This window comes from Prionailurus bengalensis, chromosome A2 (assembly GCF_016509475.1).
Source record: "Prionailurus bengalensis isolate Pbe53 chromosome A2, Fcat_Pben_1.1_paternal_pri, whole genome shotgun sequence".
Taxonomy (NCBI): Eukaryota; Metazoa; Chordata; class Mammalia; order Carnivora; family Felidae; genus Prionailurus; species Prionailurus bengalensis.
In genome coordinates this window covers 73,355,105-73,372,371 of record NC_057348.1, presented here as the reverse complement: position 1 = coordinate 73,372,371, position 17,267 = coordinate 73,355,105, and the positions used below count along the sequence as shown (strand labels likewise).

General features: G+C 36.1%; 1 protein-coding gene across 4 annotated transcripts in view; it reads left to right on the top strand.

Annotated features, from left to right (window-relative positions):
• Positions 1-17,267, top strand: part of CDK13 (cyclin dependent kinase 13) — a 123,964-nt gene that overhangs the window by 82,525 nt on the left and 24,172 nt on the right. The gene's annotated exons all lie outside the window — the stretch shown is intronic.

Sequence of the window (17,267 nt, the reverse complement as noted above, 5' to 3'; positions counted from 1 at the left end):
ATTGTTAAATACATGAAATAATATAATTTTATACCATATTGGGATTGACTGTTTTAATTACAAATTTTATGTATTTATCTCAATTTAAAAATAATTGTTTTTTTGGCACTTTAGAGGTAAATAAAAATTTTTTAAAAATGTGTCATTTTAAATGTATCTTAAGTGCAGATCCAGATATTAAGATGTTGGTGATTTTTGTGTTTAGTGAAAAATACTAGTACAGTATGTGCTTTTTTTATACTGCATGTTTAAGCTCACAAATTTTGTTTTAGTTATTAATTTGGATTCCTTTTTTTAAAAACTCAAGTTTTATCTATAGTTACGTTTGTTGTAAACTCTCTAGAACCTTTTATTTAAACTATTGCGAGAAAGTTCCATTGTATAACTCTTCTCTGTATGGAGCTTCCGTGGCTGCACTTGGGACGTGTATCCCATTTTGGCTCCTTTGGGCCTGGTGGTAGTGAAATAGGACTTGCCTCATTAGAACTAATATGTGGGAGTCTGGCTGGCTCAGTGGGTGGAGCATGGGATTCTTGATCTCGGGGTTGTAAGTTTAAGCCCACACTGGGTACAGAGATTACTTAAAAAGAAAATCTTAAAAAAAGAAGAAAACTAATATGGAATTTCAAAATAAATTATTTTTGTCAAGTAGTGGATTTTATATAAATATTCTATGGAATTAATTGGGTTTAATCTATCTCTAGTTTGGTCTATTTCTTTCCTATCAAACAGCACTGTTTCTTTATTTCCAGATATATATTCTGAAATACTTTATGCTTGACAATTCTGTAATTTCTTTAGTGCAACTATAATTTAATCTAATTAACAAAAGTTAATTAGAATTCTCAGAAATAGGTACTTTCACTGAATGTTGGCCAGTTTCTGGTTGGTTGAAAAAAATCCTCTTTGAATTTTTTACAGTGAAAATTTATTTCTTTTTGAATCTTGCAGTGTCTGTTATGTCATTCTGAAAATTATTTTCATTGTTTAGTGTGGAGAGGTTTTTAAATGGTGTGTTTTGGACCCATCAGAATTCATTAAATCCCTCAGAAACTATGGTATGGACCAGTTGTTACAGACCTACTTTAAAAAGGCAGAGCTTTTTGGCTTTTGTTGTTTTACGTGCCATACTTCTAATTAATATTTTATTTTAAGAAAGAGTCATAGGATTTATTTTTTTTAAGTTTGAAACTTTTCTAAAGCCTTAAAAGCTGTAACCCTCATCTTGCATTTGAGAAAACTGAGCCCTAGAAAGGGTTGAGTTAAAGATAAAAAAATATTTGTTGGCAGAGTCCAGAGTGTATGTAGTTCAGTTTCCAACTCCCAATTTTTTATTTTTTCTATCACCTATAATAGTGCCTCTTGGTAGAAATTGAAGAAAAAATAAACTGGCCAAATATGCACTTAATCCAAAACTTCTCTTGGGAGTATATTTTTTGAGTAACTAAATTTCGTTGACTATTCTTTATGGGGAAGTTCTATTTAATTAAAGATTCTGTCCTCTTAGCTGGTTTTTTGAGATTTCACTGTAGTTTCAATCATCCTTTCTTAATACAGGTATATGTTTTTGTCAAACTTAAATGTAAATCCCTTTCTTCTTGATTTCATGTTAGGTTTCAGTAGAGATGGAGAACAGCTAAATTACCATTTTTCGTCTTATTTTCATGTTTAGTGAAAAATCTTAGTATAGTATATGCTTTTTATACTGTATGTTTAAGCTCATAAATTTTGTTTTAGTTATTAATTTGGACTTCCTTTTTTTAAAAAAAAACCTCAAATTTTATATATAGTTATATGTTTGTTGTGAACTCACTAGAATCTTTTATTTAAACAAACTATTGTGAGAAAGTTCCACTGTATAATTCATTTTATGTTGATATTATTCACATTAGAATAGATATGTTCCAGAAAAACGGACTGTAAAGTCAAGTTTTACCTATCAAAATACATTTTCTAATTTATTTTACCTTTTAAAAATGGAGTGTTGGGGGGTGCCTGGGTGGCTCAGTCGGTTAAGTGTCCGACTTCAGTTCAGGTCATGATCTCACAGCTGCTCATGCGTTCAACCCCTGCGTCGGGCTCTGTGCTGACAGCTCAGAGCCTGGAGCCTGCTTCAGATTCTGTGTCTCCCTCTCTCTCTCTGCCCCTCCCCTGCTCATATTCTCTCTCTCTCTCTCTCTCTCTCTCAAAAATAAATGTTAAAAAAAATTTTTTTTTAAATGGAGTGTTGGATTTCAGGGGAGTGCCATGGGTGTGGTGTGTTCACTGAGCCGGGGTCCCCATTGCTGTACTGAATTGATACAGGAATTTTGAGCTTAGAAAGGTAGGCAGTTTAAAATTTGCATCTTCTGGTAATGTGTAGTAAATGTTTCTGCTTACCCAATTTTCGTAAGATAAAACCTTTTGGTGTATTGTTTTGTAAGCAAAGTTTTTCAGGGGCTTATGTACTCCCTTACAACTTTTCTTTTTCAGATTTGAATAATTCCAATTTAAGATCAGAGTAGGCTTAATTTTAATGGAATGACTTTATATATATTGTTATAGTAAATTTTAATAACCTACCAGTTTCTAACATACTGCCTTTAGCAGATTTACTATTGTTCCAACTTTTCTAGATATTTTTAAAAATAAACATACCATGATATTTCATTCATACTTTGTTATTATAAGGAGGAATAAAAGTAAGGCTTTACAGTAATAACACTCATCCAAATGTTAAATCACTTTGAAGTGTTTTCTAAGTAACTAGCTATTACAGATAGAATAACTGAAGTGTTCAAGAAATTATTGCAAGGTTTTTTTGTTCAGAAATTGAGCACATTTCAGCTTACCACTGTAATAGCTTCAACTACATTCTCACTCACTTGGTTTCCGATATCTTTTTTGAATTTGGAGAACTGGATGGAATTCTCTCTAGTACTTAGGAATTGAACATGGGAGGTGATGTGACCATTGTGGATCTCCTCTGTCACGTGTGCTACAGTAGAAGAAAGAACCACTGAGTTAAAATTAGGGTGAAAATGATTCCTTTAAACTTGAAAAATCCTTTTCTCATTTTGGGAAATATAGAACTTGAGAACAGAGGGTTTTGCCCATTTCTTTACACCCATTCATTTTTTTCAGTAGCTATTTTAAGATCAACTTTTCCTGAAACTTTTAGCCATGGTAATATACCCACTTCTGAGTTTTTATTTTACCAAGTCATTGCTCCATTGCTTTCCCAAATGATGGGGTATCTTTTTCTCTTTATGTGACTGTCCCATATGAATAAATATACGCATCAGGAAAACTTTGGTTCTAGTCCTGGCATTTCCATTTATTTAAGAAGTTAATCTTGGGCAGGTCACTTAATCTGTCTATATTTCATTATTCACAACTTTAACATGAAAGATTTTGTTTTATAAAATTTTTTTAAGTTTATTTAGAGAGAGACAGAGAGAACGCACGCGTGCAAGTGAGCAGGGGAGGGGCAGAGAGAGAAAATCCCAAGCAGGCTTCACGCTGTCAGCACAGAGCCTGACGTGTGCCTCGAACTCACAAACTGTGAGATCATGACCTGAGCCAAAACCAACACCCAGACGCTTAATCGGCTGGGCCACCCAGGTGCCCCAAGATGAAAGATTTAAAATCTCTAAAATCCTTATTTAAAGTATATTGAAAAACCCATCTTTTATGGTTCTAAGAGTTAGCGTAATCAAAATAAAAGTTTCTTAAACATTTTTAAAGGTAATATCACCATCTAGTGGCTTTTCATAAAATTGCCATTAAAAGCAAAATTAAATTTTTCCAAAGCTAAGTATCAGTGGGAAAGGGAGAAAGTATTACCTCTTGCAGCTTGTCCAAGGACTAGATGAATTTATATTCAGGACATACTACTTGTGTTCTTGTCTTTTCAGTCAAGCTAGAATTGTAGTCATCTTAAAGACAGAGACCATATTTTAAACTTTTATGTTTTTTATGCCCTAAACTGTAAAACACATTCACACTAACTGCTTGATTAATTCTGATCCAAGAGACCAGCATTCTGATCTGGAGGACCCTCCTGATAGAGATTAGTGCAGGGAGCTCTGGGGACTACAGATACCCAGAGTACTTCTGGGAGATCCTGGGCCAATATTAGGACCATAGTAATAAAAAGATGGCTAATAACATATTAATAGCAATAAAAAATGTGGCTAAACAAGCTTTAGGAATGGAAATCTCATTTAGATTACTAACCTAACCATATGATCCAGATTAAATTGTACTTCCTTTGGCCCTAATGGAGTAGCTTACATTTTTGAGCATATAAAATGGGAAAGGCAGTCTAATTATCTGGAGTATGGTGTTCCCCCTCTTCATGTAGGGTAAATTTCATGTATTCCCTCAATGCTGAAGATTTACAAATTTCTCTTTCTTTCTCTTGATCTTTCGTTTGATCTCTAAACCTGTACTGGACATAACTGCACAACTCCACCTAGGTGGTGTAGGTGCTTTAAATTAAACATACTGTACAAAGCCTGTCTTCGTATTTCCAGAAAAAAAGTTTGCTCTTTTCCTTTATTCCCCGTTTTAGTTGAAGGTATCAGTCACTCTCACATATAGATATGTCTCCTATAGACCACTGTAAGTAGAATTGTATTGGTTTTCTTGCCTCTGGGCTGTTTCCCTAACATTCTTTTCCTTCTGCCACTCTTATCAACTGCTCTCCCCTGCCCCCCAGATAATAGCAATGTCAACTCTTTGTAGTTCCCTTAAACAGGTTAAGCTCTTGAATGCCTTTGTGAGTCTACATAAGTTGTTTCCTTTGTATGGAATTATACTTTCCATTATCTGAGTCTGACGTTTGTTTTTTTTGAAAAATTTACCCTGAATCCTACAGTCATTTTTGGTCACATCTTCCTTTATGTATCCAGAGTACATTTTTCATTATTTTATGTAGTACTTAAAGTATATTATTGTAATTTATATCTATATTACCACCAGACTTCAAGGCTTTAAACAACTACTTGGTTGGTTGGCTCTTTGGTCTAGCCATCTCTTGGTGCTTAGTGCAGTACCTAGCTCAGAGTGTCAGTAAATACTTGTTTATAAAGAAGGAACAGGGACCCCTTGGGTTGCTCAGTTGGTTAAGGTCCAACTCTTGATTTAGGCTCAGGTCGTTATCTCACACTTCATGAGTTCGGGCTCCACATTGGGCTCCTCGCTGACAGTGTGGAGGCTGCTGGGGTTCTCTCTCTCCCTCTTTCTCTGCCCTTCCCCTGCTTGTGTACTTGCTCACTCTCAACATAAATAAATAAACAAACAAACAAACAAATATATATATATATATATATATATATATATATATAAAGAAGGAACAAACTTAACTAGCATTTGTGCATAGTACTTTATATATTTTATATATGTGTGTATACACATATACACATACATTCATATATACACATACACATACATACATATATACACATATATTCACAGTATATAATCAAAAGCATTAGACTTTTGATTTTGGTTTAGGTCGTGTTCTCACAGTTGTGAGATCGAGCCCCAAGTTGGGCTCTGTGCTGAGCCTGGAGGCTGCTTGAAATTCTCTCTCTCCCTCTCCCTCTGCCCTCCCCTGCTTGTTCACTTGTGTGTGTGCTTGCGCTCTCTCTCATAAATAAATAAATATCATTTAAATTAGTGAATTAAGTAATTTGAAATTGGCCTTATTTGCCAACTCCATCTATCTTGGTATTTGCTTTTATGATTAAAAGTCTGTCTGCATACTTTCTCAATATTTGCTTCCTTCTTATTAGACACTAAGGTAGAAAGTGAGGTGGGACACCTGATTTGCAGAATACTTGAATAAATCATGTAAGTTTTTCTTAACTTTTAAACAATCGTTTTGTCTTTTGTCAATATTAACTTCTAAACATTTAAAACTAGTTTATTGAAAAGCTTATTTAAAATTTTTATTTAAAAAATGTTTATCACAAACATTTAAAACATAATTATAGCACCACCATCTTAAAAGTTTTCTTGCTAGCTCTGCTCTCTCCCTGACTTATCTCCTAGCTCTAGAAAATGAACATTTGCTCAGCCTTCTCAGGACCTGATGGTTCAGTGTGCTTGAAACAAGAACCAAGTAGTAAATTTTTTTTTTTTAATGTTTTTTTTTTATTTTTGAGAGAGAGACAGACAGAGCATGAAGGGCAGAGAGAGACGGAAACGCAGAATTGGAAGCAGGCTCCAGGCTCTGGGCTGTCAGCACAGAGCCCGACATGGGACTCGACCTCGTGAATCGTGAGATCATGACCTGAGCCGAAGTCGGCCACCTAACCAACTGAGCCACCTAGGCACCCTAGTAATAAATTTTTATAGGCCTTATGTGCATATTCTCTAGGAGGAAGAGAATGTGTGTGTGTTAAAGGTATAACATATTGACGTTTTGTGTTGTCCCTTTGACTGTATTTGGAAAGGAAGTCTGGAAGCAAGGGCAGTCAGCTGTTGCAGTAAACCTGGGTAAGATGATTATGGCTAGAACTTGGGAATGGGCATAGATGTTGGCAAAACAGATGAATTATATCATAAGATATAAAATTGTTAAAACTTGATAGTTGAATATGTTTATTTTTAATTTTTTTTTTTAACGTTTTATTTATTTTTGAGACAGGGAGAGACAGAGCATGAATGGGGCGGGGGGGGGAGGGGTCAGAGAGAGAGAGGGAGACACAGAATCTGAAACAGGCTCCGGGTCTGAGCTGTCAGCACAGAGCCTGACGCAGGGCTCGAACTCACGGACCGCGAGATCATGACCTGAGCCGAAGTCGGCCGCTTAACCGACTGAGCCACCCAGGCGCCCCTGAATATGTTTATTTAGACACATCCCTGTCTGTACCTCTACTGTAGATTTCTGCTTAAGAAACTGAATAAATGGTTTGTTAGGGTAAGCTAAGCTTTTACATCAAAAAGAACCTGAAAATTCAGTGGCTTAAAGAGTATGAAGTTTGTATGTGTTTCTCACTTAATGATCAGGAATGGATATTGCTTACCTCGGTGGACAATGAAGAGTATTTAACCATCTCATTAGATCAAGTAGTGACTATTTCATATAGTCATTGAGGGATCCAAGTTGGAAGATCTGCCATCTTCTTCACATGACTTCCAAGGCTGACACCACCTCTGTTAACCAGAAGCTAGAAAAAAGGAGAGAGGGATGTTATGAGCCAGACCTAGAATGGTGTTTATCATTTATGATCATGTTTTTTTATTGAGAACATGGTGCTGTGATCACACACACCCAACTGCAGTGAGGGTAGGCAGTGGCCTACAGGTGGGCAGCTACCATCGAAGAAAAGAAGAACAGATTTTGGAAGACAGCTAGCAGTGTCTACCATACATTCCTGAGACAGGAAACAGGAAGCAAGTGTGTGGCAAAAGATGATAGATTTCCTTTGGGATGTGTTAAGATACAGGTACTTTTAGGACTTCTAAATTTACATGTGTAGTAAAAACAGGTAAGATGACCTTAGTTGGGGAAAAAAAATTACTATTGTTTCTTTGCAGCAGTGTTACAATACAGAAGTTTCAGAGTTATTTTTCTTGGAAACTATCAGGAAGAAAGTGGGAGTGAAGAATAGAAAAGTAAGGGGGAAGGGGCATGTGAAAAAAATTGTGTTCATCATATATAGTTAAGGCATGTCTTAGCTCATTAAAAGTATTAGTAAGTGCAGGGTACCCAGGTGGCTCAGTTGGTTAAATGTCTGACTCTTGATTTTGATTCATGTCATGATCTCACAGTTCTTGAGTTTGAACCCCGTGTGGGGCTCCATACTGCTGACAATGCAGAGCCTGTTTTGGATTCTCTTTCCCTCCTCCTTTATCTGCCCCTCCCCCACTCTCACCTGCTTTCTCTCTCAAAATAAATACACTTAAGAATATGTTAATGAGGGGCGCATGGGTGGGTCAGTGGGTTGGTTGAGCGGCTGACTTCGACTTCGGCTCAGGTCACAATCTCATGGTCCGTGGGTTTGAGCCCGCGTCGGGCTCTGTGCTGTCAGCTGGGAGCCTGGAGCCTGCTTCGGATTCTCTGTCTCTCTCTTACTCTGGCCCTCCCCTACTCATGCTCGCTTGTGCTCTCCATCTCTCTCTCTCTCTCTTTCTCTGTCAAAAATATAAAACATTAAAAAATATATACATATATATTAACAAGTGCTTACTCTGTGCCAGACACTGACCTAGGTAATACCTACTGGTTAAATATTAGAGATATAGCTATGAAAGACACCAGGTCCATGGTCTTACTTACACGGTGATGGCAGAGGTAGACATGAACCTGTGGAATAGAGGAAAGAATTTAAAATACTTAAGTGCTGCAAAACAAAATAGTGACTGCGAGGTCACTCTAGGCATGTGGGTAGTTTTTAGCTAAGGTAGTTAGGACAGACCTTTAAAGAAGTAAAATTGAGCCTGAGACCTGAATAATGAGTGATGAGAATGGGATAACTTAGTGAAGACATAGGGCAAGAACATTCCAGTAGAAGGAACTGAGCAACTGCAAAACCTGGGAATAGACTTGGAAAATTTAAGGGCCAGAAAGTTGCCTAGTGTAAAAATAGGAGGTGAGATGCCCAGGAATATGGTTATATCAACTGAGGTAAAGTTTAAATTTTATGTACTTGCAGTAATAGGATCTGATTTTCGGCTTTGAAAAAAATCTTTAAAAAAGTGGGGGAGGGAGGCCAGATAGAAATAGAGGCAGCGAAACTCATACCAATGAAAAAATAATAATGACTCAGACTAAAAGATAATCTTGGCTTTCACTTTTTTGAAATCATGGAAAATGGTTGGATTTAGCATCTGTTTGGATGTAGAAAAGACAAAAGCTGTTGACAGGTTAGATGTGAGATTTGAAAGAAAGAAGAGTCAAGGATGACAGAATATTTTTGACCTCCGGAGAGGGTCCGGAGAGGGTAGGTATTAAAAACAGGTCCTAGATTTCTTTTGTAGGTCTGGTAGGTGTTTCTGCAGTAGATTCTGAAGGGAGACATGGCATTTGTGCATATGATAAATTTTGTTAGCAGAAGGCTCTCCATGTTTTTCTCAAAAATATAAGTTATAGTCTAAAAGAAGTACAGGCATACTATATATGTTGAAAGAATGAAGCATTTTAGAGCAGTTTAGGTATTTCCTTTTATGTAATTCTCTTTTTTTATTTCTTATAAGAGTCTTTAACAAAGTTAGCAACTCTGGTTTGTAAATTTTAATTATGTAGAACCTCCAAATACTTCAGGGGTCTAGGATCTTGCTCTGAACATTTGCTTTTTCGCCTTTTTATTTATTTAGACCAGATAGGAGGCTGAGCTGCCTACCAGCCTCGGGACACACCCTTAAGGCATTGCTTTTTTTTTTTTTTTTTTAATTTTTTTTTAACGTTTATTCATTTTTGAGAGACAGACAGAGACAGAACATGAGCGGGGAAGGGGCAGAGAGAGGGAGACACAGAATCTGAAACAGGCTCCAGGCTCTGAGCTGTCAGCACAGAGCCCAGCGCAGGGCTCGAACTCACAAACTGTGAGATCCTGACCAGACCCTAAGTCGGGCACTCAACTGACTGAGCCACCCAGGCATCCCAGGCATTGCTTTTGTTTGTTGGGAAAAAAGGTAGGCAAGTCTGTAACTGTTTCCCACCACCTCCCCTGATCCACCCCAGTCTTTTGAATTCCTGGGATTATCTAAAGGCAGAGTGTTGAAATCTATCATCGAACAGATAGTCTTTGAGCTCTCTTGATACCTCCATTGAATGTAAAGAAAAATTCAGTGAAAATTCACAATGGTACTTTGTTTTATAAAAGGTATATATCAACCTGAATAATTTATTCACTTTACAAATAAAAGAATTTCCCCAATATTGAGATATTCGTGTTTTAAAATTGAACTTTTTGGGGCACCTGGGTGGCTCAGTCAGTTAAGCTTCGGACTTTGGCTCAGGTCATGATCTTGCAGCCTGTGATTTTGAGCCCCTCATCGGGCTCTGTGTTAACAGCTCGGAGCCTGGAGCCTGCTTTGGATTCTGTGTCTTCTCTGTCTCTGACCTTCCCCTGCTTGTGGTCTCTCTCTCAAAAACAAATAAACATTAAAAAAATATTTTTAGGGGCACCTGGGTGGCTCAGTCGGTTAAGCATCCCGCTGCAGCTCAGGTCATGATCTCATGGTTTGTGGGTTTGAGCCCCGAGTCAGGCTTCTTGCTGACAGCTCAGAGCCTGGAACCTGCTTCAGATTCTGTATCTACCCCCCCCCCCCACCCCCCCCCCCACCCCGCTGCCTTTGCCCCTCCCCCGCTGGCACTCTGTCTCTCTCAAAAAAGTAAAAAAGATTTTTTTTTTTAATTAAAAAATATATAATTGAGCTTTCTGGGTCAAATTTTACAGTTGAATGATTTTTCTCGGTCTCCCTAGTTCTTATTTTTTTCTGACAGAAACTAAGAATTTGGAAATATTAGAAAAAGCTGTCAACTAGTATACATGAAATATTTTTGCCATATATTTAGAAGTGTATTTTGGGACTCCTGGGTGACTCAATCAGTTGAGCATCTGACTTTGGCTCAGGTCATGATCTCACAGTTTGAGTTCGAGCCCCCTGTTGAGCTCTCCATTGTCAGTACAGAGCCCACATCAGATCCTCTGCCCCTCCCTGCTCATGCTCACTTGCGCGCGCGCTCGCACGCTCTCTCTCTCTCTCACACACACACTAAACATTAAAAAATTAAAAAAAAAAAAAAAAAGAAGTGGATTTCATCCAGTTTTGCATTTAATCATCTTTGATAATGTACTAAATATTTTCACTTCTGGATTTGATAAAAGTTAAAAAATTAAACTAGTCTAATTTTAACTGCTTAAAGATGACTGTGTTGTAAATATTGTCTAGAACTTGATACATCGTATATAAAATCTTTTATTTAAATATTGCTTTCAATAAAACTTAATGACTTTGTGTAATTTCTCTACATAATTCAACATACTTTTATTTTTAAAATTATATTTAAATACTTCTAAACATAAAAAGATAAAATATAAACTATTTACAGAATTATATTAATTTAAACATATTCTTGAGACTGTAGATATCTAGTTGCACTTGAGGCGATGAGACCATAGGTTTCATATGCTTAAAAAATCCTTGAAATGTTTTAGAAAACTAGCCATTATCATTTTCACAAATTTCTCCCACCCAGCTAATTCATATAGGTCAACTAAACTTGCAAGGCCATATCCATTAAAGTGTCTGTCCTGTGCTCAGCATTGTTCTGGGCTTTGTGTGTGGGGTTCATAATAAAGAATGGTCTCTGGGGTCTTTTGTCTTCCTGGGAAGATAGAAAACATAAAATACAATACAGTGGTAAGTATGATACAAAAAATAAGAATGTGAAAATCTGCTGATAATAGAGATTCGAGTTTATGAAGTTTGGTATTTCACTATGTCTTGAAGGAGGTACAGGATTGAATGAGAAAAATGAATTTCGAATTTAAAAGGAGTAAAGGCATAAACAGGTGAATTATTTTATTGACATATAATTGACATACAACTTTATATTAGTTTCAGAATGTAATGATTTGACAGTTGTATGCACTGTGAAATGACAGTAGATCTAGTTATCATTTGTCACCATAAAAAGTTACAAAAGAAAAATTTTCATTCTTGTGATGAGAACTTTTCAAGATCCACTCTCCTGGCAACCTTCAAATATGCACTGCAATACCATTGACTTCGAGTCACCATGCCGCACAGCACATCCCCATGACCTGTTCATTTCACAATGGGAGGTCTGTACCTCCTGACCCTCTTCATCCAAATCACCCCACCTCCTCCCTGGCAACCACCATTCTGTTCTTCATGTCCATGAGTTTTTTTATTGTTTGTTTTTTAGATTTCATATATAAATGATATCACATGGTATTTGTCTTTTTCTGTCTGCTTATTTCACTTAGCACAATACCTTCATGGTCCATGCATGTTGTCACAAATGGCAAGATTTCATTCTCTTGCCTGCATAGTATGACTTATGACTGCATAGTATTCCATTATATAGAGAGTAGTCCCCAGGTCTGGGTTTTGTGTTCCACAGTTTCAGATTCCTACAGTCAAACCCAGTTCAGAAACAGATGATCCTTCTGATGTATCATCAGAAGGTCAGTAGTAGCCTAATGCTACATCTGTACAGTGTCAGCATCACTCACCTCACTTTGTCTCATCACATAGGCATTTTGTTATCTCTCATCATCACAAGAAGGATGAGTACAGTACAGTAAGATACTTTGAGAGAGAGACCATATTCACAAGTTTCATTACTATGTATTATAATTGTTCTACTTTATTATTATTATTATTGCTAATCTCTTACTGTGCCTGATTTATAAATTAAGCTTTATTATAGTTCTATGTGGCTTAGCAAAAAGCAGTATATATATAGTTCAGTACTACTTAAGGTTTCAGGCATCCACTGGGGGGTTTTGGATTGTATCCCTTATGAATAAGAGGGGGACTACTTTGTGTACCACATCTTCTTTATCCATTCATCCATTGTTGGACGCTTAGGTTGATCCGTATCATGACTACTGTAAATAATGCTGCAGTGAACATGGAGGTGCAGATTATTATTTCCATTAGTGTTTACTTTTTTTTTTTTTTTTTTTTTTTTTTTGGATAAATACACAGAGTGGGATTGCTGGGTCATATGGTATTCTGTTTTTAGTTTTTTGAGGAACCTCCATACTGTTTTCCATAGTGGCTGTACCAATTTACATTCCCACCAACAGTGCACAAGGGCCCCCTGTTCTCCACATCCTTGGCAACATTTGTTATTTCTTATCTTTCTGATAATAGCCATTCTAACAGGTGTGAATTGATCTCTCATTGTGGTTTTGCATTTCCCTCATGATAAGTGAGGCTGAGCATCTTATATACCTCTTGGCCATGTGTATGTCATCTTTGGGAAAATGTCTCTTTGGATCCTATGCCCTTTTTTTTTTTTTTTCTTATGCCCATTTTTAAATCCGTTTTTTTTTGGGGGGGTTGTTTTGCTATTTGATTGTATGAGTTCTTTATGTGTTTTGGATATTAACCCCTTATGATATATATGATTTGCAAATATTTTCTCACACTCAGTAGGTTGCCTTTTCATTTTGTTGATGGTTTTCTTTGCTGTGCAGAAGGTTTTTAATATGATATAGTCCCAACTTGGAACTTTAACCTTTTTTGCCTTTTCGTTTGGAGTCAGATCCAAAAAAAACCCCCAAAAACCAACACTAAGACTTGATGTCAGGTGTTTTCTTCTAGGAGTTTTCTGGTTTCAGGTGTTAACATTCAAGTCTTTAATCCATTTTGAGTTAATTTTTGTGTATGACAAGATAGTGGTCCAGTTTTATTGTTTTGCATGTGGCGGTTCAGTTTTCTCAGTACCATTGATACTCAAGAGATTGTCTTTTCTCTAGTTATATTCTTGTCTGCTTTGTCATAAGTTAATTGACCATATATGCGTGGGTTTATATCTGGGTTCTCTATTCAGATCCATTGACCTATGTGTCAGTTTTTATGCCACTACTATACTGTTTAGATTACTATAGCTTAGTAAATTAGTTTGAAATTGGGAAAGTGTGATGCCTTCACCTTTCTTCTCAAGATTGCTTTGGCTATTTGGAGTCTTTTTTGGTTCCACTCAAATTTTGGGATAGTTTGTACTATTTTTGTGAAAAATCCCTTTGGGACTTTGATAGAACTTGCATTGAGTCTATAGATTGCTCTGAGTAGTATAGACATTTTAAACAATATTAATTTTTCCAGTCCATGAGCATGGACAATATGTCTTTACATTTATTTGTGCCTTTGGTTTCTTTCATCAGTGTCTTTATAGTTTTCAGTGAACAGGTCTTTAATCTCCTTAGTAAATTTATTTCTAGGTGTTTTATTCTTTTTGATGCAATTGTAAGTGGGATTGCTTTCTTAATTTCTCTTTCTCATAGTTTATTGTTAGTGTATAGAAATGCAACAGATTTTTGTGTGGTTGATTTTATATCCTGCAGTTTTACAGAATTTGTTTTATAGTATTTTGTGTAGTTTTTAGGGTTTTCTACATATAAAATGTCATCCACAAATAGTGACACTTTTATTTCTTCCTTTTCAATTTCAGTGCTTTTTGTTTCTTTTTATTGCCTAATTGTTCTGGCTAGAGCAATTTAACATACTGAATGAAGGTGGATAGAATGGGCATCTTTGTCATTTTTACATCTGTGTTCACCAGGGATACTGGCCTATAATTTTCTTTTTTTTTTTTTTTCCTTTTCTCTTCTTTTTTTTTTTTTTTTTTTTTTTTAATGTCTTTGTCTGGTTTTGTTATCGGGGTAATCCTGACCTAATAAAATGAGTTTGGAAGTGTTCTCTCTTAATCAATTTTTTGTCAGAGTTTTAGAAGGATAGGTATTAAATCTTCTCTGTTTGGTAGAATTCATAAGTGAAGCCGTCTGGTCCTGGACTTTTGTTTGTTGGGAGGTTTTTGATTACTGATTCAGTCTCATTAGTAGTTGGTCTGTTCACATTTTTTCTTCATGATTCGGTCTTGGAGGCCTGTATGTTTCTAGGGATTTTTGTTTGAGCCTTTTCTCTTTTTTTCTTGTTGAAGCTAGTTAAAGGTTTTGTCAGTTCTGTTTAGTTTTCAGAGAACCAGTACATGGTGTCATTGATCTTTTCTGTTGTCTGATTAGTCTCTATTTCATTTATTTCTGCTCTGATCTTTGTTATTTCCTTCCTACTACTAACTTTGGGTTTTGTTCTTCTTTTTCTAGTTTCTTTACATGTAAAGTTAGATTGTTTATTTGAGATTTTTCTTATTGTTTGGAGGTAGGCCTCTGTTGCTTTGAACTTCCCTTTTAGAACTGATTTTGCTGCATCCCGTAGATTTTGGTAAGTTGTATTTTGTAATACAACTTGGTATTGTAATACAATTTGGTAAGTTGTATTTGTATTTGGTAAGTTCCATTTTCATTTGTTTTGAGGTATTTTCTTACTTCTCCCTTCTAATTCTTCATTGACCCATTGGTGGTTTAGTATCATATTGTTTAATCTCCACATACTTATGATTTTTTTCCAGTTTTTTTTTTCATGTAAGTGATTTTTAGTTGCATACCATTGTGATTGAAAAAGATGCTTAATGTGATTTCAGTCTTCTCAAATTTATTGAGACTTACTTTGTGGCCTCACATGATTTATCCTAGTTGTTTATCTTTTTCTTATGTTTATTTAGTTTTGTGAGAGGGAGAGGGAGCGAGAGAGAGAGAGAGAGAGAGAGAGAGAGAGAGAGAGAGCGCGCGCATGGGGGGTGGCAGAGAGAGAGGAGACACAGGCTCTGAGGTGTCAGCACTGAGCTTGACATAGGGCTCCAACTGACAATTCTCAAGATCATGACCTGAGCCAAAGTAAGATGCCTAACCAGCTGAACCACCCAGGTGCCCCTAATTGGTTGTTTAAAGCTGATGTTGCCTTACTGATTTTTTTTGTCTGGATGATCTGTCCATTGATGTAAGTGGGGTATTAAGTCCCCTGCTATTATTGTATTGCTGTCCATTTTTCCCATTAGGTCTGTTAATATTTACATATTTAGGTGCTCCTATCTTGGGTGCATAAGCATTTAGAAATGTTATATCCTCTTGTTGGATTGACCCCTTTATTATTATGTAAAGTTCTTCTTTGTCTCTTACTACATTCTTGGTTTTAAAATCGATTTTGTCTGATACAAGTAAAGCTACCTCTGCTTTCTTTTGGTTTCCATTTGCGTGAAATATATTTTTCCATTTCTTTAGGCTGTATATGTTCTTACATCTGAAGCAAATCTCTTGTAGCAGATCGATGGTTTTTTTTATTCCAGCCACTTTGTCTTTTGGTTGGAGAATTTAGTCCATTTACCTTAAAGTACTTATTGATATTTACTTATTGCCATTTTGTTCCTTGTTTTCTGGCTGTTTTGTAGTTCCTATCTTCTCTTGCTGTCTTCCTTTGTGGTTTGATGGTTTTCTTTAGTGTTATGCTTAGATTCCTTTCTTGCTATTTTTGTGTATCTCTTGTAGATGTTTACTTTGTGGTTACCATGATGCTCCCCCCTCCCATTTTATGTTTTTGATGTCACATTTTACATCTTTTTCTTTTGTGTGTCCCTTAACTGATTATTGTAGTTACAATTATTTTTACTTATGTCTTTTAACCTGTATGGTAGCTTTATGTGATTAATCCATTACCTTTACTATATATTTATCTTTACCAGTGAGACTTACATGTTTTCTTATTCAATTAGTGTACTTCCTTTGCTGCTTAAAGAATTCCCTTTAAAAGTTCTTTTAAAGCCAATTTAGCAATGATGAACTTCTCTAGCTTTTGCTTGTCTGGAAAACTCTCTCTGCTTTAATTCTGAATGATAACCTTGCTGGGTAGAGTATTTTTGATTGGAAGTTTCTTTCCTTTCAGCTCTTTGTCTATATTGTGCCTCTCCCTTCTGGCTTGCAAAGTTTCTGCTGAAAGATCTGCTTAAGGTCTTAAGGGGGCTGGGGTGGGGGGGTTCCTTGTATGTTAAAGTTGTTTTCCTCTTGCTTCTTTTTGGATTCTCTTTTACTTTTGACATTTTAATTATACTATGTCTTGCTGTGGATCTTTTGGAGTTCAATTTTTTTTATGGGACCTTTTGGGCTTCCTAGATCTGGACATCTGTTTGCCCACATTAGGGATGTTTGCAGCCATTATTTCTCCAAATAAGTTTAATGTCCCTTTGTTTTCTCTCTTCTCTTTCTGGTACCCCTATAAGGTGGATGTTATTCTGCTTGATGTGTTCCATAGGTTCCTTAAGCTTTCTTCACTTTAATTTTTTTCTTTTTTCCACTCTGTTTGTTTGAGTTTCACTATGTCTTCTAGATCACTACTCTTGTCTCCTGCTTAATCTAGTCTGCTGTTGAATCCCTCTAGTTTAGTTTCTGTTTTTCAGATCAGTTACTGTCTTCAGCTTTGTGACTTCCCTTTGATACTTTCTTATATTTTCAATCTATTTGTTTAACTTCATGCTGTGTTTGTTGACTTTTCTCCCAAGATTGGTGAACATGTTTATGATCATGACTTTCACTCTGTTAGATAAATTACTTATTTCTGTTTCATTAAATTTTTTCTTCTCAGGTTTTATCTTGTTCTTTTGTTTGGAACATATTTTTCTGTTTCCTTATTTTGCTTGACTCTGTGTGTTGTTTCTATGTTTAGGGAAAACAGCTACCTCT